Raw genomic sequence first — 22,379 nt, forward strand, 5'->3', positions numbered from 1 at the left:
GGAGGACAAACAACGTTGAACGCATATAAAAATCAGAGGTGTCCCACTTGACACAAATACAACACCTACACGCCCCCCCAGGACTTAAATTATGGGTAGACCTCGAACACGATCTGTTGGGTAGGGACCACCCCTCACTGCTCCTCTGGGTTCCCAAACATTCCAGACCCGCCACTCCACAAATGTCACCAGCCCTAAATACCTCTTTCCAGATATGGGATAAGACCACACCAAACACCCAACTCGTTAACTCCCCCTCACCCCTGACCCCAATCCTCCGAAACAAACAATTCCCTCCCGGGATGAATCCCAGAGACTTCGCACATTTCGAAGACAACAAACTCTACCGCTTCTACCACTTCTTTCGATCCAATCAGCTGCTCCAATTCCCAGATCTGCCCAGGCACACACCACTGAACACCTTTGACCACTTTAGATACCTCCAGATCCGCAGCTTCCTACAACACCCCCTCCACTCCGCCACGGCCACCGCTACCCTGACCCAATTCGAACGAGACTGCTTACACACCCCGATACGCAAAGGCCAAATCTCCTTCATCTACCTCCAGCTAAACTCCTCCCCCCCGACAGAAGCACTCGCATACACCAAAGCGTGGGAAAGGGACATCGGCCCCCCCAATGACCCGTCAGACTGGCCGGCAATATGGGAAGCAACTGCATCCCTAACCATATGCATTAACCATAGGGAACAGGCCTATAAAACGCTCCTCCGATGGTACCTGACACCCCTACGGATGAAGCAGATGAAATGCTCAACCACGGACAATTGCTGGAAGGGCTGCGGGTCGCAGGGCACCTACATACACGCCTGTTGGCACTGCCCACACATCGCACAACTCTGGACGAAAGTCGCAGACCTAGCATCAGCTCTCCTTCACATTGAGATCCCTCTTGACCCGTGGGCCTGATTACTATCCAAACCCCATCCCCCCCTATTTAGGGCACAAAACAAACTACTCGCCAAAATCGCCTTGGCCACGCGGCGTACAATTGCTGAACAATGGGGCAACAAAAACATTCCCACCATGGACACAACTATTAAGAAAATAGAGGAAGCCAGGGAAATGGACAATCTCTCGGCCCTACTTCACGACACAACCCACCACCACAACAAAATATGGGACCCCCGGATCATATATAGGCTGACCCACCCCTAAACTTCCCCAACCCCTACAGACATCAGCCGCCCTACTCCTCTACGACCCCTCCAAGATACCACCTCTCCGACCTCCCCTAACCCCCTCAACCCCCACACATCTTTGCCAGACCACTGGCAATCGACCCACCAATGTTATTCCCAACCTAAACTGACACCTCAAACCCTACCTCACACAAAGGATGATTCTCAAATGGATACAAAAGAACCACGCCCCCCCCCACGACACTGACCCCCCACTACCCGAAACCTTCAAAGGGCCAACACCCCCACGCCCCTCTCCCCATAACTCTCACCACAAGGCCCACACCGTCCTGGACGGGCTCCTGTCCCGAAACGGTCACCACAGATCATTGACTGCGACAACTCATGGCCCACTCACAGTGACCAACCCTGCACCAAACCGTGAGAAACCGGTCTTATGAAGACCACAGAGATCCACGAACGGACACGCAACCCCCCCATCTCCCAACTACCCTACCCACCTCTGTTACCCCCCCAGACACATAGGGTACTAACCTAAAGACACAATAACTGAGCAACAGCCCATCCCCATGACACCCTCAAGACCAACAGACAACATCAGCTAAAGAGACCATCGTCAAAGGACATCTTATACGCGAGCCATGGTTAACCCAGTCTCTTTCTCCCCGGCTCAGAAAAGCCAAATCCTTACTCACTACAACATGTGAATTGTACTCTGTACCCCTCCCCTCTTTTTTATTCTGTACCCCACATTAACAGTTGAAAACTTGAAAATAAAGAATTTTGAAAAAAAAAAAAATCAGAGGTGTTCCAGCCGCGGTCACGACTGAGGAGCTACCGCACTAAACACGGAGGCTGCTCACAACAATCCTACCACAGACAACCGCAAAGAAATTAACTCTGGACGGGATTTACAGAGTGACGAGCACCGCACACCTACCAACCAACACGCCCAGAGATGTTATCCTGCGCTTACTGACAGTGTCTGACAAAATACTGATAATGACCGCCATAAAAGGCATAACACCGCTGACATTTGAGGGCGCTCAGCTCTCCTTTTTCCAGGACGTTACTAGAGCCACATTGCTGAGGAGAAAGACCTTTGGAACCGTGACGGCTGCGCTGTGCAAGGCAGGCATAGTCTACAGGTGGGGGAACACGGGCGCACTGCTTGTCCATCACAATGGGACTGCACACCACCTTGCATCCCCAGCCGGGACCCCCACCTTCCTGAGGGCACTGGGACTACAACCTTCCACGGGAGTAAGCCAACCGGAGAGCTGGGACCCAGAGGACAGCTCCAATCCAGGACAGTCACTATATAACCCACAACCTTTGCCCACTTGACCTTGCACAAGGACTGAGCCCAGAGACAATACGCAAGGCGCGGTCACAACCGCCTAAGGGAAGACCCAGACCCCCCGTGATGAGAGCAGTTCCAGAGTCAACCATCTCCATTGTTTTACCTTTTATTGTTTAGTTGTACTGCTGCAACTCACTCATCACACATTGCATTGCACACATGTCTCTGTGCTCCTCTCCCTCCCTCTTTTTCCCTTTTTTCTTAAATGCAACCACAGCCTTGGCGCCTCCGCTCTCCCAAGAGCGGCAGACAGCCCCCCACGCACGATAGAACACTGGCGCCCACTCTGGTTTAACACCACTCCGCCCACCCCCGCCACCCCCAGGGATAGGGGGATAGAGATGCCACACAGGGTACGACGCCTACCGGAGCACCCAACATATGTCAGCCCAATTAGCATGGAACTACTCAGTGCCCCACAGGCGAGTACACAAGGGCATCCGAACCCACACATCTGAACCTACCTGCAACACATATACACCTGCTCCCACACACACCGACACACAAGAACCCGAACTAGGGAGCATCTTCACACTCTCACACTTGTAGTACACCTGGGGATTAACGTACATGTCACTATGCCTGTCACAACCTTGTAGACCCCGGGTATGTCATCCAACTTGCTTGCAATATAAAAATGTGCTTGCTACCTTGTCATATATGTTAACACCATTTCACTGTTCCGCTCAAATTGTCATACCATTGTTTCTGTGTGATTCTGTTAACTTGTTAAACCAAGCACGCATAAATAAAGAATAAAAAAAAAAAAAAAAAAAAAGAGTTCCCAACAAATCTCATCTCATTGCTCATTTTTATTTTTTACCTTTCTGTTACTGGTTAGATTCTTCAATGTGTTTTCCCATTTTTCCCAAAGTCTGGATATCTGGATATCCTCTTTCCATTTTTAATTGATATATCAATTGAGCATTTATTTGGGTTAGACCATAATCTTTTTCGCTTTTGCAATTTCTACCAACTATTACTTTAAAAGCAATCAAACATTGTAGCATTAGCAATTGGTCAATTTTGTTTAATTTAGGCAAGTATAAATGTAGCAGTATTACCTCAAGCTTTATGGCCAATTCTATCCTGTATAGATCAAACAAAACTCTTTAAGCCAATATCAATATTGGAGCACTTTTTCTACCAGCCACCATATGTGCAGGTAAATACCTCTTTGATCATTACATCTCCAGCAATTTTCATTTAGACTCTGTGAAAATGTAGATATTCTTGTTGCAACCATAAACCAAATATTAATCAATTCAAAATGGGTTTCAGTGAGCGAAAGCAGATGTACTTGCTTTTTCATTTTGTAGCTAGAAGAAAACCATTCTTCTTCAGTTATATCTGTACTTAAAACTTTATTCCATGTTTTAATTGCTGGAGGGGTAATATTTTTGTTTTATTCTTCTCTGTATATCTTCCTGTCCGCCCGCACCTCGCATGCCTCACCCTTCTGTCAGTCCCTACATTGGCTTCCTATAAAATATAGAGCTCAATTTTAAATTCTGGTTCTTGCTTTCAAATCTCTACATAATGCTGCTCCCACCTATCTATCATCCCTTATACACAAGTATGTCCCGTCTAGGCCATTACGATCTGCTGAAGACTTACGTCTATCTTCTGTCCGTACTCCCACCTCTGATGCTCGCCTTCAAGATTTCTCGAGGGCTGCACCGTTCCTATGGAACTCTCTTCCCTCCTCCGTTAGATGCTCATCCAGTCTCCACTCCTTCAAAAAATCGTTAAAAACCCACTTCTTCATAAAAGCGTATCAATTAAACTGTTAATAGCTCCCAACTGATTCCTCTTCTACAACTGTCACTAGTCTAATACTATCCTTACCGTTTGTGCTCATTGAGCAGGGCCCTCAACCCCTCTGTTCCTATGTGTCCAAGTTGTCTGGTTACAACTACATGTCTGTTCGTCCACCCATTGTAAAGCACTGCGGAATTTGACGGCGCTCTATAAATATCATAATAATAATAATAAAACCTGCACAATGGAAAAACAAGTGTTTTGAACTGCTACTTTGGATCTAAAGGATTTTTGAGATTACTAATTTAGTTTATTATAATATACCAGTATTCTGTTTTGATTAGATCGGGTTGCATGTTCATAATATGATACACGACTCCAGCCTTGTAGTATTTTTATATATCTGGAAACCCTAGTCCTCCCTTTCTGGTACTATTAGATAGTAGATAGTTTGTAATCCTTGTTTTTTTCCCTTCCAGACAAAACTGGAAAAGGAAGATTAACCAGAGTCAGCCAAGGTTTTGGGATGGACAGTGGTAACATCCTGACAATGTATATCCACTTAGGGAGTACATGCAATTTCTGGATGTTTACCCTGCCGCACCAGGACACCTCAAGGCGGCACCACTCCTTTAGATTTTTTATTTGTTTATATTAACAAGTCCCTAAAGTTTATTTTCATTATTCTATTCAAGTTTTTACTAATCTGAGTTTTTAACCAAACTTAGTTTGGAACCTGTTCTCTGTCTTTTTGAATGGTATTAATATAACTATAAAAATAGTTTTTGATCTATTATATTTATAATTAGATATTTTACTATAACTGTCTATTTCATTCAAAGCAGCTGGTAGTGAAGAAGAAGGATCTGACAGATATAATATTGTATCATCTGCGTATAATAAAAGTTTTGTTTCTAGATGAGATGTGGCCCCTTAGCATCACGTTGTTTCTAAGTCTAAAAGCTAATACTTCTATTACAATTCTATTCGTTACAATATACAGTGTGGGTGACAGGGGACACCCCTGTCTCGTTCTTTTATTTAATGCAAACCACGTGGAACATATATTTTGGCCGATTGTCCTGGCTGTTGTTTTTTTTTTGCATCTAAATTCCAACCATCTAATCCAAATGACTCTAGTGTTCTTCCATGAAAACCCAGTTGATCCTGTTTTAACGTCTAATGACAGGATCAGCATTGGTTCCCCCCTTTTTTCCGATACATCTATTATATTAATCAATCTTCTTTAAATACAGCTAACCTGCCAGGTATAAAAACCTATTTGATCTGGATAAATGATAGTGTTCAATATCCCTTTCAGTCTGTCTGCAATGATAGAGGAGAACAGCTTGGTGTCCATACTAATCAGTGATATAGGACGGTAGTTGTTTTTACATCTGTTTGGTCTTTCCCTGGTTTTAATACAGGTAGAATATTCACTTTTAACATTTCTCCTGGGAAGTTTTTTTCCCCCCACAATCTTATTAAATGTATTAGTTAAATGAGGAGCGGAGCCTAGCCGCACACTGGAGCGGTCGCACTCACCAAGGCTCTGACAGCCTAGAGCCAAAAAACAACTGATATCAGCCAACCCGTCTGTGGCAATAAGTTACAGACCGTACCTTCAGGCATTCAGAGATCTCAAAAACCGGCCCCACACATGCCCCAGCCACTGCGTGACATAGGCCTCATGCTCCAAACTGCACCACCAGCACGGGCCCAGACCACCCAAGAGGCCTTACCCACAAATTTAGTGGAAGAAGACTGCCCATACAGCTCAGCAACAGCCAGAATAGAAAACAAGGCCCCTGAGACCAAAATGTATATTCTTTGTTTTGAGGGTTAATGACTCTCCATATATCATATAATTCTAGCATTTTTTAGAGTACTTTTGTCTAATATAATGTTTTTACTTGTTAGTTTGTCTAAATAGGGATCTTGTGTACAATTAAAATCACCAGATATTAGATAAAGACCTGTTTTTACTTTATTTGCTCTGGTAAGCACTTTCCTCAGGAGACTCAAAGGGTTCTTATTTCGGAGATAAAGATTTACTAAAGTAAATGTTTCGGCATTAAAAGTACATACCATGATAATAAATCTGCCTTCCCGGTTTGTTTATTTATATTTAATATTAACTTTAATGTATTAGAAAAAAGCATTGCTATCCCACTTTTGTCTTGGTGCACAAACTTTCAATGGTGATCCATCTATTCCATCTTTTTTCATCGCCCTGGCACCAGTGAGTCTCCTGGACGAATGCCAATTGAATATTCTCCTTTAGCAAATAATCTTGAAATGCCCATTGGTTTTGTGGTATATTAAGGCTCTGTATGTCAATTGTAACAAAGCTAACCATTTTTAAGTCATACAAATCTATTGAGTCTTATTTCTATTGAGAATACTGGGGAACTCTCGATGACTAAATCAACATTAAAAAAGATGTAAAAAAGCAAATACATAATACATAGGCGTTGACTAAACATTTCATACTAAAGACTTTAAAAAGAGTCCTCACCTCTATCAACTTGTGTACTTTCTTTGTTTACACTAACAACCTTTCAGGATGTAAGGCAGGGAGCAGACAAGAACAAGAAGAAAGAAGAAAAATCCTAGACCATCTTTATCCTTATATGTCTTTCTTTTCTCTTTCTTTTTCTTCCTCTTCTACTCTTAATTCAATGCTACCAGAACTATATTTTATTGCTTGAGCCCTTATTTAAAAATACTTAATTTTTATTTTTCCTTTTCCTTAAATTTTTAAATGGATATAAGAGGGGAGAGTAAAAACAAACAAAAAAACTAACAAAAAATAAAAACTATATATATTTTTCATTTAAAAATCTACATTCTGGTCTATTTTTCTTTTCCTTCACTCCATCTGTTAATGTAATCAGAGTAAGTCTCTCTCTTTCTTTATTTCCCCTTTTCTTCACTTGTCCCTAACTTCTCTTTAGCAGTGTTTAGGTATTTTAAATGCTCAAAGTAATGTCGTTCTAGAATAGTGCTTCATAAATCTTATGTGCATAGTTTTATACGCTCTTTACGTAGCTAGTTGTCTTTAATTTTAGTGAGGAAAAAACACGAATCCAAAAATATTAAATTATTTGAAAAGCTTATCCAAAAATATAAAATGGAGGCCAATGTGCTTTGCTCACATTAGAAGGTAAGACGCCTCTCATTGTCATCTATGGAGTCTGAATTTTTGGAATCTAGTCCTATTGGTGTTAAAAAAAAAAGCAGCTAAAACACTCTCTGATTAAATTGTATTTGCAAAGATTAAATATGTGACAGATTGACAACATTTAGGAAAGCATGACATCTAGTGGCAAAGAAAAGATTTGGAGGGAGGGGAGGAAATTTGAGGGGGGGAGGAAGGAAATTTGAGGGAGGGGGGAGAGGAAGGAAATTTGAGGGAGGGGGAGAGGAAGGAAATTTGAGGGAGGGGGAGAGGAAGGAAATTTGAGGGAGGGGGGAGAGGAAGGAAATTTGAGGGAGGGGGAGAGGAAGGAAATTTGAGGGGGGAGGGAGGAAGGAAATTTGAGGGGGGAGGGAGGAAGGAAATTTGAGGGGGGAGGGAGGAAGGAAATTGGAGGGGGGAGAGGAAGGAAATTGGAGGGGGGAGAGGAAGGAAATTGGAAGGGGGAGAAGGAAGGAAATTGGAGGGGGAGAAGGAAGGAAATTGAAGGGGGGGAGAAGGAAGGAAATTGGAGGGGGGAGAAGGCAATGAGAGGGAGGGGGAGAAGAAGGAAATTGGAGGGGGGGGAGAAGAAGGAAATTGACGGTGGTAGGGGGAGAGATTGACATCCATCACACACACACACAATGCACCCCTTGCACACAGAAAAACACACAATGCATTACACACAGACACACATACACAAGCAATGCATCCCTTACACACAGCAACACACAATGCACCCCTTCCACACACTCAGTGCATCCCTTACAGACACACACACTGCATCCCATACATACACAAACTCACCTTGCAGCCCTTACACATACAAACACAGATTCACACAATGCATTCCTTACACACATCAGGACATCCCCACACACCCCCCCCCACACACACCCCTGTGAACAAACTCATTCGTGGAACATGAAGGTGGACACTGGGACCCAGACCTTGAGCTGTGTAAAGGGCCCTCAAAAAATGGAGCTGCTTCCCGTTCTCCCAGAACATTGATTTTTGTGACCACAGTTACAAACCGCCTCCAGAGAGCCTGTTCTACACCAGACCAGTGGAGCCAGACGGCAGCTGAAGCCCATCATCATCCTCATCTGGTTGTAAGTAGGCAATCTAGTATATTATTCGTGGCACTAATCTTTAATTTACCTCACTTTAAAGGGACACTATAGTCCCCAGAACACTGCAACTTAATGTAGTGGTTCTGGTGTCTATAGCCTGTCCCTGCAGGCCTTTTATTGTAAACACGGCGGCACTGCAGCACTGTGTTAGTTAACATGGCAGATCATATGGGTGGGGCACTGTGATGTCACATGGGGGGGCGGCAAACTTTACTTTTGCCTAGGGCGGCAAAAATCCTTGCACCGGCCCTGCAGACACTGCATCCCTGTGGGCGGACTGGGGGGGGGGGGGACTCGGGTGCAGGCGCCAGGGGGCCCAGACCTTGAGCTGTGTCAGGGGCCCCAAACTTTCTGATGGCAGCCCTGAGTAGCACACAGAGGGGCTAGGAAAGGGGACAGTGATACACACTGAAAGTCTGGGGAAGGGGGCAGTGACCTACACAGAGGGTCTGGGGAAGTGGACAATGACATACAGGCTAGACAAGGAAAAAAGAGACATGCAAGAGGGCTGGGGAGGAGATACAAGCAAAGGCCCCGGGGGAGAGATACAAAAATGAGCTGAGGGAGAGAAAGAGACACACAAAGGGGCTGGATGGGAGAAAGAGAAACACAAAGGTGCTGGGGAAGAGACTCGCAGAGGGGCTGTGGTAGTAAAAAAAAGAGACATACCAAGTAGTTGGGGAAGGAAGAGACACACAAAGAGGCTGGGTGGAGAAAGACACTCAATGTTGGCAATGTTGGCAACGTAGTTGGTCTTGCCAAGGCTGCACAATAGTCTAGAATTAGCCCTGTTTGTGTTATAGCAAGCACTATAACAAATACATTGATGCTGTAGGTGTTAAAGATGTCTCCTCTTTATACATCAATAAAATTGAACTTAATACTTCTACTTTGTCTGGATGTAATTGACTGAGAGTGTCAGTTGTTGGAATGAAATTGATAGTAGGAATTTCTGCTTTAACTACTACTGAAGATAAGGTCAGACTGAATGCAACACCTGTTGACCCCAGACAATGTCAAGATGCGGGACTAGCACCTGCCTACTGAGGTCTTTCTTGATCTCACCACCTTACTTGCAAATTATGTCAGATGTTTATAGCCATTTTATTGAACCACAAGTTGTGCTACTAAATTGTCCATAGTTTATTTCTGAAGCATGAGCATAATCATATTTCCACAGGCATAAGTCAATTTGCCCCATAATATCTGCAAACATTTTTGGTTGAAATACCTGACAGGGCTATTCTACTAAGGGAGAACAGTCAGGAATTAAAAGTGAATTTCAAATTTAAAAACAAAGTAGTTGAATTGGAAGCATAGTTGAGAAATGTTAAAATCCAGGTATTTTGGCCTTAATTTTTAAATTCACTTTGAATTCCCAACAATTCTCACGTTGGTTAATAACTCTTTTTTTATTAAAATTATGGGTTTTTTTTTGTGCAAGTGCAAGGACCATCCTGGGTGAGTGCAAAGAGGTACATCTGCAAGGTGTGCAGTAATAGGTGCTGCCCGCTTATGTTAGGTCCCGCCCCCTCTCACTATGCTCCTCGCGATTCGCTGGGTAACAGAGCTGGTAGGAAAAGGTTACAAGCTGACAGGTAGTTTGAGGACAAGATGTCATGTTGTACTAAAACAGCTTGTAACCTTTTCCTTTCAAATCTGCCACATGGAGCAGATCATGAGTGCTGGGGACTAATGAGAGGGGGCGTGACCTAACATGAGGAGCGCGGAGCCCGGTGCTGCACACCTTGTCAATCTGCCTCTTTGCAATCTCACAGGATTGGCAGGATTGGAAGTGGAATGTGAGGAATCTTTCCATTTTTATTTCCTTGCAAGTTACAACTGATTGTGTTCAACCCCTTAAGACCGCAGCCAAATGTACAAGTTTTGATCAAAACAAAACGTAAACAAAACCTGGCATTTGCGCTATATGTCTGTCCAACCGTAATTCACCTCTTTCATATTAAATGCACCCACACTTATTATACAGTTGCAAGAAAAAGTATGTGAACCCTTTGGAATGATATGGATTTCTGCACAAATTGGTCATAAAATGTGATCTGATCATCATCTAAGTCACAACAATAGACAATCACAGTCTGCTTAAACTAATAACACACAAAGAATGAAATGTTGCCATGATTTTATTAACACACCATGTAAACATTCACAGTGCAGGTGGAAAAAGTATGTGGACCCTTGGATTTAATAACTGGTTGAACCTCCTTTGGCAGCAATAACTTCAACCAAACGTTTCCTGTAGTTGCGAGGACCTCACAATCACATGGCCGGGATAGCTGGCTGCAGCAATGCCAGCAGGGGGACTAACTGTAATGACAGTTGGTCCCCCTGCTGGCTGAAAATAAAATCAAATAATGTTAAAAGTGTAAAAAAAATAAAAAAAAAATATATATATATATATATACTTAGATCATATATATATATTATATATATATGATCTAAGTATATATATATATATATATATACACATATACACACACACATACACCGTCTAGGTGTATTTTAATATATATATAATTATATATATATATATATATATATATATTAATATCAAATTACACGTAGACTGATACTGATTAAATATATATATAATTATTGTTATATATATTTATAAATAATATAAAAAAAATATGTAAATACGTAAAAAAATAAAATACAAATAATTAAAAATAAAATATAAAAAAATATATAGATGTGTTTTATTTCGTTCTAACTGTATTGTGATATTAATATATATATATATATTTATATCAAAATACACGTAGAACGAAATAATATATATATATCTATATACATAAATATATACGTATATATCACTATATATATACCTATATAAATAAAAATCTTTAAAAAAATTATATATATATATACGTATATATACACATATGTATATATATATATATATACATATATTAATTCTACACATATATTTATGTAATAATTTTACATAAATAGGTATCCTAATTAATTACAATTAGCGGGACCTGCCTGACCACCCATGCCGAAAGTATAGGGAATTTAATTTGCTAGCACTATATTTAACCCTATAACTTCCCAAGACACCATGAAAACTGTACATGGGGGGTACTGTTTTACTTGGGAGACTTCGCTGAACACAAATATTAGTGTTTCAAAACAGTAAAATGTATTACAACGATGATATCGCCAGTAAAAGTGAAGTTTTTTGCATTTTTCACACACAGACAGCACTTACACCGACGATATTATTGCTGCAATACTTTTTACTGTTTTGAAACACAAATATTTGTGTTCAGCGAAGTCTCCCGAGTACAACAGTACCCCTCATGTACAGGTTTTATGGTGTTTTCAAAAATTACAGCGTCAAATATAAGGCTTGTGTTTCATTTTTTTCACATTAAAATTCGCCAGATTGCTTACATTGCCTTTATGACCCTATGGTAGCCCAAGAATGAAAATTACCCCTATGATGGCATACTATTTGCAATAGTAGACAACCCAAGGTATTGCAAATGGGGTATGTCCAGTCTTTTTTAGTAGCCACTTAGTCACAAACACTGGCCAAAATTGGCGTTTTTTGCATTTTTCACACACAAACAAATACTAACGCTAACTTTGGCCAGTGTTTGTGACCAAATGGCTACTAAAAAAGACTGGACATCCCTTATTTGCAATACTTTGGGTCGTCTACTATTGCAAATGGTATGCCATTATGGGTGTAAATTTTTTTCCTGGGCTACTATACAGTCTCAAAGGCAACGTAACCAATCTTGCGAATTTCAATTTCTTTTTTTTTTTATTCTTTATTTTTGCGTGCATAATGATGACAAACATTCCGGCACTGCCACAACAGCAGGTACAGTCATTAATCGGCATAGGTTACATCTGCACATTTTTGGTATGAGATTCAGGCTTGGTTCAAGGTTAATCAACAGCTATGTTAGTATAAGAGACAATATAAAGCGTGGAAGAGCAGAGTGAAAACTGACATGAAGGTTAAGTAATATAATACAATAATACAAGTACTTGCTGAACAGACTAGCATTAAACGTTGAGATTAACAAAAGTGATTAACTTGGTAAAGTTACATTAGGCATGGCTAACTGACCCTGAAAATGGCTATAATACCTCGACTGTGCTGTGTGCATTAATAACAGTACGGTTAGTTCTAAACAGGCTAGGTAGGGAGGCAGTTAAGAACCACATGCTTCAGGAGTAGTTATTAGTAACAGATTTCTGTAAGCTTAGTTAATTTTATCCACCAGGGAGCAGCAGAGCGACAGACATACAGACATTGAAGACGTGGAACTGCTGCAGTGTCCGCTATGGCTAGTATAAGGATTTCAGTCTAATACTGGGTGATTAGCAGAGCTCTGACAGGGATTCTTGTAGTGATGCTTCCTTTACAGATGACAAAGAAGGTGGCAGCAAGCGGAAACCCAAGAGTGCAAGATTGCCTGTCATTCCAGATGAGGATTCATCCTCTAGTAGTGAAGGTATGTCCATGTTGAGAATCACAGCTTGAAACTTGACATGGGGTGGGGAGGTAGTGACCATGGCTGACATGCGTATTGCTGTTTCTAGATATTCTCATTGGGCAACCGCTTTAAAGAGTGGAGTCACATTCTGGGTGTAGAGAGCATTGCACCTTGCCATCTCAGGTCCTGGGTGCCTCTGCAAGGTATGGGTTGCTTGGTGTGTCGCGTGTGCCAGGCCAGGTGGTGCTTGTATACTGCAGCGGACTCTGCAGTCTGGTTCCCGCTCTCTCTCCCTCCGCCATCTTAGGTTGGGCTCTGGGCCTGCTCGGTGGTCGGGCAGAGTCTCCAGGTATGGCTTTGTGGCTAGGACCGGGATCACCCCCCCGGTCCAGAGGGGGGGGATCAGGACCGAGTCCGCCGGTGTTCTGTGCGGGCTCCGTTGGGCAAGATAGTGGAGTGGCGGCCGTCCACTCCACTCACCGCCAGGCAGGCCCCCACCTGGTGCAGCCGGGGCCTCTCCTCCGAGGGACTAAAACCCTCTCGGCAAGCCTCTCCTCGGCTCCGGTAGCCCGCTGTATCGAGGGCCGCAGGTGCTGAGTATTTTTTAGCCCTAAAAAGGCAGATTGATGGGTCCAGTGGGTCATGTTGTGCGGGAGCTGGTCCCCCCTGCGGCCGCTCAGCTCGGCGGCCCGGCCCCACCCCCCGCAAATTTCAATTTCAAATGTAACACGCTATATTTGACCCTGTAACTTCCCAAAACACCAGAACACCTGTACATAGGGGGTACTGTTTTACACGTGAGACTTTGCTGAATACAAATATGTGTGTTTTATTGCAGTAAAAGCAAACAGTATTATGACATTGACAGTTAAAATGTCATGTAGAACTAAAAAAATAAAAAAAATCTTATTTTCTCCCATTTTTTTCATATTAAATTATGTTTCATAGCTAAATATTTGATATTAAATGAAAGCCCTGTTTCCCCTGAATAACATGATATATAATAAGGGGGGGTGCATTTAATATGAAAGAGGTGAATTACGGTTGGACAGACATATAGCGCAAATGCCAGGTTTTGTTTACATTTTGTTTCGTTCACAACTTGTACATTTGGCTGCGGTGTTAAGGGGTTAAGCAGACTGTGATTGTCTATTATGGTGACTTAGATGATGATCAGATCACATTTTATGACCAATTTGTGCAGAAATCCATATCATTCCAAAGGGTTCACATACTTTTTCTTGCAACTGTATATCATTTTATTCAGGGGAAACAGGGCTTTCATTTAACATCAAATATTTAGGTATGGAACATAATTTAATATGAATAAAATATTTTATAAAAAGGGAGAAAATAAGATTTTTTTAAAATTTTCTTAGTTCTACGTGACATTTTAATTGTGAATGTCAAAATACTGTTTGCTTTTACTGCAATAAAATACACATATTTGTATTCAGCGATGTCTCACGTGTAAAACAGTACCCCCTATGTACAGGTTTTATGGTGTTTTGGGAAGTTACAGGGTCAAATATAGCATATTACATTTTTAATTTTTTTCACATCGAAATTTGCAAGATTGGTTACGCTGCCTTTGAGGCCATATAGTAGCCCAGGAATAAGAACTACCCCCATGATGGCATATCATTTGCAAAAGTAGACAACCCAAGGTATTGCAAATGGGATATGTCCAGTCTTTTTTAGTAGCCGCTTGGTCACAAACACTGGCCAAAGTTAGTGTTAATATTTGAAAATGCAAAAAACTAAGTTGAATGCCAATTTTGGCCAGTGTTTGTCACTACGTGGCTACTAAAAAAGACTGAACATATCCCATTTGGAATACCCTGGGTTGTCTACCATTGCAAATGGTATGCCATCTTGGGGGTAATTTTCATTCCTGGGCTACCGTACGGTCTCAAAGGCTACATAACCAACCTGGGAATTTTAATGTGAAAAAACTGAAACACAAGCCTTATATTTGACTCTGTAACTTTTGAAAACAATGTAAAACTTGTACATGAGGGGTACTGTTATACTCGGGAGACTTCGCTAGACACAAATATTAGTGTTTCAAAACAGTAAAACGTATCACAACAATTATATCGTCTGTGTAAGTGCCATTTATGTGTGAAAAATGCAAAAAATGTCACTGTCAGTGACGATATCATCGTTGTAATACATTTTACTGTTTTGAAACACTAATATTTGTGTTCAGCGAAGTCTTCCAAGTAAAACAGTACCCCCCATGTACAGGTTTTATGGTGTCTTGGAAAGTTACAGGGTTAAATATAGTGCTAGCAAATTAAATTCCCTGAACTTTCGGTCTGGGTTGTCAGGCAGGTCCTGCAAAGTGTAATTAATAAAATGACCTAATTATTTAAATATATACATAGAATTATTATATAATTTTAAAAAATTATTTTTATTTATATATAGTTAAATATAAGTGATATATACATATAAACTTTTGTATATAGATATATATTATTTCGTTCTACATGTATTTTGATATCTATATATATATTCATTTTAAAATACAGTTAGAACGAAATTACACTTGTATATATATTTTTTATTTATTTATTTTTTATTATTTTTTTTATTTGATTTTTTAACGTATTTACATATTTATTTATGTTTTTATATATAAATATATATATATAATGAAAATTATATATATATTTAATCAATATAATTGTAGGTGTATTTTGATATTAATATATATTTATAATTTTATATATAGATATTTATATTAAAATACACGTAGACAGTGTATGTGTATTTATGTGTATTATTATTATTATTGCCATTTATATAGCGCTAACAGATTCCGTAGCGCTTTACAATATTATGAGAGGGGATTTAACTATAAATAGGACAATTACAAATAAACTTACAGGAACAATAGGTTGAAGAGGACCCTGCTCTATTCTATTCATAAACAGGGCTATACATAGGACACGAGGTTACACATTTAGGCTTGAAGAAAGGAGATTTCATCTAAGGCAAATAAAAGGTTTTTTTACAGTAAGAGCAATAAGGATATGGAATTCATTGCCGGAAGAGGTAGTTTTGTCAGAGTCTATACAGATGTTTAAGTTGCAATTGGATAAATACTTGCAAAAACATAACATACAGGGATACAATTTCTAATTAGTGGGGTAATAGCTGCTTGATCCAAGGAGACATCTGACTGCTATTTTGGGGTCAAGAAGGAATTTTTTCCTAGTTTGTTGCAAAATTGGAAGCGCTTCAGACTGGGTTTTTTGCCTTCTTTTGGATCAACAGCAAAAGCATATGTGAGGAAGGCTGAACTTGATGGACGCAAGTCTCTTTTCAGCTATGTAACTGTGACGAAACCAACCTCGCCACTGGGCATTGGAGAAGCCTGTTTGCCCGCCTCCTACCTGCTGACTATGGCCCCTTGAAAATTGGTACGTTTAGAGAACTATATTTGGGCATATTGTATTTTATTGTGCGACTGCTGGCCCTTTAAGCACAGTGAATGGTATTTTATTGTACTGCTGCTGGCCCTTTAAGAACTGTCTGGGGACATATTGAGACTTTGGGTAACAATACCCTTTAAGACTATGGCCCCTGAAAAGTATGAACTTTTATTGTGTGTGTATGGCCCTTTAAGAACCGTCTGGGGACATCTTGTAACTTTGGTGAACAATGTCCCTTTAAGACTATGTTCCCAGACCTGTAAAATAACTTGTTCCTGGCTTTCTCCCACTTGGTTCAGTAAATAGGGCTTACTGAACCAAGTACCACACAGGCGGACCACCCAGAAGTTAAAGTGTGCAGGCAATTTACCTCCCAGGCTGTGAGGTTACTGCAGGTTAATTGCACGTGGCGGCGGCCATCTTTGTTCAGTCGAATGCGGTCAGCGGTGTATGCTAAAGATTCTGTGGAACTAAAATCGGCTACACATTTTACCGAACACCGCTGACCCTTACCTTCTTCCATACTGAACTTGCAGCTCCAGAGACTAAGTCCCGTTCGAAATGGGACTTAGTCGTTTTTTTCGCATGAAATTGACCGGCCGCACAGCCCAAATCTATGGAACTGTTTTGGGCAGGAAAATGTGCTTGCGGTCGGTCATAAAGGGACCTCCAGCTAACTTTTGATCCACTGGGGGGATTTGGCTGATTTTTGGAAGGGTGTATGTTTAAAGTGTGCTGATTCCAAATATGTGGTTTGTGGGAAGATTGGATGTACGGTTTTAAAGTTATAGCACATGTATAAAAACTGTATTTTCCCTGGCTGTAATAATTATGTTAACTGGTTATCTGAGGGGAGGGAACTTGTGGGTTGTAACCGTTATGCTATTGGCTGTTTTACCCCGCCCCTGTGGGCGGTCTTTTATGTGTAAGATGGAAATAAAAGCAGACTGGGTGTGCTAGCACCTCAGATCATCTTGTACCTTCATGAAGTTTCGGCTCATGTTTGGGGGGATTGGAGAACTACACTCTGGGGATTGCTATAATCACTATACTCCCCAGGGTATAATCGCTGAGCTCTGTTAAGAGTTGTTCCTGTGCCTGCTCTCTGGAATTCGGAGAGGTCCATCTACTGGAAGCTAGACCCTGGTCTTGGGTCCAGAGTGGGTAGCGTGGCGAGACCCCAACCAAGCTGCGCGCGGTTCGTGGGAGTCTACAGTGGTTATGGTGTCTGGTGGAGTGCTTGGAGACCTCGGAAAGCACTAGGAGCATCCGTCAGCGGAGGGTACCCGGTCGGGGTGCCAGCGGTTCCGTTACAGTAACTATGTAACTATGTAACTATGTGCTCAATCGAGCTTACATTCTATAGGAGGTAGGGTGTAAAACACATTAGGACAGGAATTTGCAATCAAATAAGGTGGGCTGCCATTTAGGAGAGGACAAGTGACAGGTATGTGAGGTAGGGGTTAGTCTTGGAGGCCATAAGCTTTCTGAAAGAGATGGGTTTAACCCCTTAAGGACCAAACTTCTGGAATAAAATGGAATCATGACATGTCACACATGTCATGTGTCCTTAAGGGGTTAAATGCACTTCTTAAAAGATGCAAAACTAGGTGAGAGTCTGATGGTGGTAGACAGGCTATTCCATAGGAAAGGAGCCGCCCGCGAGAAGTCCTGCAAGCGCGAGTTGGCCGTATGGGTGCGGACAACGGACAGGAGGTGGTCAAGGGCAGAGCGGAAAGACCGAGAAGGGACATACCTATGGATCTGTGAGGAGATATAAGAGGGGCTAGAAATGTTCAGTGCTTTATAGGTGTGAGTTAGTACCTTGAATTGACTCCTATAGCATACAGGAAGCCAATGTAAGGACTGGCAGAAGGGTGAGGTGTGAGAGAAACGACTAGAGAGGAAAATCAATCTAGCAGCAGCGTTCATTACGGACTGTAGGGGTGCAGTACGGCTATTGGGAAGACCAATCAGGAGAGGGTTACAATAATCCATGCGGGAAATTACTAGAGCATGGACAAGCTCCTTGGTAATATCTGGTGCAAGAAAGGGGCGGATGCGGGCTATGTTTTTAAGATGGAATCTACAGGATTTGGCAACATGCTGGATGTGAGGCTCAAAGGTGAGACCAGAGTCAAGTATGACGCCAAGACAGCGCGCTTGCAAGGATGGACTGATGTTGGTACCACAAACTTGAAGGGAGAGGAGGATCAGTATTAGGAGGAGGAAAGACAAGGAGCTCAGTTTTTGAGAGATGGAGTTTCAGAAAGCAGGAGGACATCCAGTCAGAGATGGAAGAAAGGCAAGCAGTGACACGTTGCAGGACGGCAGGGGAGAGGTCCGGGGAGGAGAAATATAGCTGGGTGTCATCGGCGTACAGGTGGTAGTGGAATCCAAAAGAGGTAATAAGTTTGCCAAGAGAGGCAGTACAAAGAGAAAATAGAAGGGCACCAAGGACGGAGCCTTAGGGGACTCCAACCGAGACAGGACGAGGGGAGGAGGTATCATTAGAAAAAGAGACACTGAATGAGCGTTGGGAGAGATAAGAGGAAAACCACGAGAGGACAGAGTCAAAGAGACCAAGCGATTGAAGAGTTTGATGAAGGAGAGCATGATCAACGGTGTCAAAGGCCGCTGAGTGGTCAAGAAGAATTAGTATGGAGTAGTGGCCTTTGGATTTAGCTGCGATTAGGTCGTTAGTAACTTTGATAAGGGCAGTCTCTGTAGAGTGGAGAGGGTGGAAGCCAGATTGAAGGGGGTCAAGGAGAGAGTTGGAATTGAGGAAATGAGACACACGGGTAAAGACAAGTCCTTCCAGAAGCTTTGAGGAAAAAGGGAGCAGGGGTATGGGACGGTAGTTAGAGGGGGTGGATGGGTCGAGAGATGTTTTTTTTAGTATAGGTATTACAGTGGCATGTTTAAGGTCAGCAGGGACGATGCCAGAAGAGAGCGAGCAGTTGAAGATGTGTGTTAAAGAAGGCACGAGACAAGTGGAGAGAGATCTGATAAGGTGAGATGGGACAGGATCGAGTGGGCAAGTGGTGGGGCGAGAGGAGCAAAGAAGAGCAGCCACCTCTTGGTCAGTAGCTGGGGAGAATGTCTGAAGGGTAAGAAAAAAAATGATCTATGTGTGCTTGAGAAACAGAAAGGCAAGGAGGGGATAATTCTTTCCTTAGTTGTTCAATCTTGTCAGTGAAGTAACATGCAAAGTTATCAGCAGTAAGGTTAGTTTGGGGGGTGGCCACAGCAGGGCGAAGAAGAGAATTAAAGGTGTCAAAGAGACGCCTGGGATTGCGGGAACATGAACTAATGAGAGAGGAAAAAAAGGACTGTTTGGCAAGGGCAATGGCTGCACTGTATGAACACAATATGAATCTATAATGGAGAAAGTCTGACTGGGTGCGAGACTTCCTCCAGGAGCGTTCAGCACAACGAGAGCATCTTTGCAGGTAGCGCGTTGATTTAGTATGCCATGGTTGGAGGCGGGTCCTCCTCGAGGTACTTGTTTGGGTTGGTGCTGCACTGTTCAAGGCAGATGTAAGAGTAGAATTATATGTGGAGATGGCCAGTGAAGGACAGGAGAGGGAAGGGATGGACAGCAGTCGTGAATCAGTGTCAGCTGACAACTGTTGGAGATCAAGAGAATTAAGGTCCCTCCTGAGTTAAGGGGGGTTAGGCTGAGGTTGTTGGGAGAGGGGGTACGCGAGAGCAAATGATAAGAGGTGGTGATCAGAGAATGGATATGGAGTATTGCAGATATTAGATACTGTACATGCATAAGTGAATATTAGGTCTAGGGTATTGCCAGCTACATGGGTGGGAGAATTTGCCCACTGTGATAGCCCGAGTGAGGAAGTAATTGAAAGTAGTTTAGTGGCTGCAGAGGTCAAAGGTGGGTTTATAGGAATATTGAAGTCCCTGAGAATTAGGGATGGAATGTTAGAAGAGAGGAAATAGGGTAGCCAGGCAGCAAAGTGGTCAAGGAAGAGAAGAGGGGAACCAGGGGGACGGTAAATAACAGCAATGTTAGCAGAGAAGGGTTTGAAAAGGTGAATTGAATGTATTTCAAATGATGGGAAAGAGAGGGAAGGGGGGGTGGGAAGAGGTTTAAAGGAGCAGTGAGAGGAGAGGAGAAACCCAACACCACCACCTTTACATTCAGAGTTTCTTGGGTTGTGGGTAAGTTGGAGACCAACGAAGGGCAAAGATGCAGGGGTGGCAGTGTCAGAGGGGGAGAGCCAGGTTTCTGTTAAGGCTAGTAAATCTATATGTGTGTATATATATTTACATAATATAAATAATAAATATATATATGATCTAAGTATATATTATTTATTTTTACACTGATTAAACATTTATTATTTTATTTTCAGGCAGCAGGGGGAGTACCTGTCATTACAGGCAGTCCCCCTGCTGGCACTGACATGGACGGAGGGGGACTCCCTGGGCTTCCCAGGTGAGTCCCCATACCGCGATCGCCAGCGTGGGATCGCCGGCGACCGGGTAAGTACATAAGATCGCAGGGCGTTCTATGCCGCCATGCTGCGTTTAGAGCCATCAAAATAGGGACGCATAGAACGCTCTGTGGTCTTATGGGGTTAATACTATAATGCATTTTGCTTAGTCCATGGAGAGTACAAGTACAAATCAATGTTTGTATATAATCTTCCAATTAACTATTCTTTTACCAGAACATAATCTTAAAATGAGTCGCCATGGTTCAACTATCTTTAAGACAGAAGGGAGATGGCTGCCTGGATTGTGCATGCAATATGAGCATGCTGTACGCATAGCAAAGACTAAAATGAAAAATCTCCTTATCCTGCAACTGAAAGCCATTAGTCAGACTGAGAAGAGAGATAGTGTGCAAAGTACACACCAAAACGTTTCAAGTGGCACAACGTTGTTATGGTGCTTGGAGTGACTCTTTAATGTATATAGATATAGATAGAGAGAGCATTAACAATATCTTTGAAAGATTAGGTAAGAATCTATTTAATAGGTAGAAGCAGTTTAGGAAATCAATCTCTGACTAGGTTCCAGGGGTAGTGTTGATAAAGGGAGAGGTAAATCAAACTGTAGTTAAATAGTTTTTTTAAATTGAAAATGCCTCTTTGTATTGATTACCTGAGTTTTGGAGTCTGGTCGGAGCCATGGCAGTTCCCCATTGCGCCTTAACTCTGCTAACTTTGCATTAAGTTTGTGAGCAAGCACAATAGTTAAAGGCATGCACTCCTCTGTCTCGTCTGTTGCATAACCAAACATCAAACCCTGAGAAATGAAAAAAAAATTTAATGAGTGGAATATATTCAATAAAGTACGGTAAGTGTTAAACAATAGACCTAAAATAGACCAATAATCGCTTCATTACCAAGCACTGTAAGATCTAATTGAAAATTAAACCATTTATTTTTTCATAGATGCTGTGTGAGTCAAAAGCAGGGGAGGTGTGACCAAACCCACATAAAGACAGTGAGACTGCATGGGCATGATCTATACGCCAAAACCATGACATGCGCACAGTCGATTATTCGGCAGGTGCGCTGTTTACCCCAACCCCCCAATAACTTACAGACACCGTATTTCTGTTGGAATATAAAAGTCCACAGCTTTATTTATTATTATAAACAAGGTAACAAAGTGGGGTCATTGCCACATAATGTAAATTTACCTCCACCCCCCACCGTACATAAATTACCCCCGGCAATGACCCCGCCCAATAACAATAAATAACAATATAAATAACAAATAACACATAACACATGGCCTACCAAAGAGGCCCCATATCCATAACTTTTTTAACTGTAGGGGTGTACCGAGACCCCCCTACACCACCTGGTTCGGAGCCACCGATG

At 42.0% G+C, this 22,379-nt stretch overlaps 1 protein-coding gene across 1 annotated transcript in view; it reads right to left on the bottom strand.

The window, feature by feature from the left end:
- LOC134575706 (S-adenosylmethionine synthase-like) overlaps nucleotides 1-21,793 on the bottom strand; it is a 45,673-nt gene extending 23,880 nt beyond the window's left edge. Inside the window, exon 1 of the mRNA XM_063435078.1 lies at nucleotides 21,652-21,793. The gene's annotated coding sequence lies outside the window, so the exon portion shown is untranslated. The remainder of the gene's footprint in view (nucleotides 1-21,651) is intronic.
- Nucleotides 21,794-22,379: the final 586 nt, after the last annotated feature.

This window comes from Pelobates fuscus, chromosome 10 (genome assembly GCF_036172605.1).
Source record: "Pelobates fuscus isolate aPelFus1 chromosome 10, aPelFus1.pri, whole genome shotgun sequence".
Lineage (NCBI taxonomy): Eukaryota > Metazoa > Chordata > Amphibia > Anura > Pelobatidae > Pelobates > Pelobates fuscus.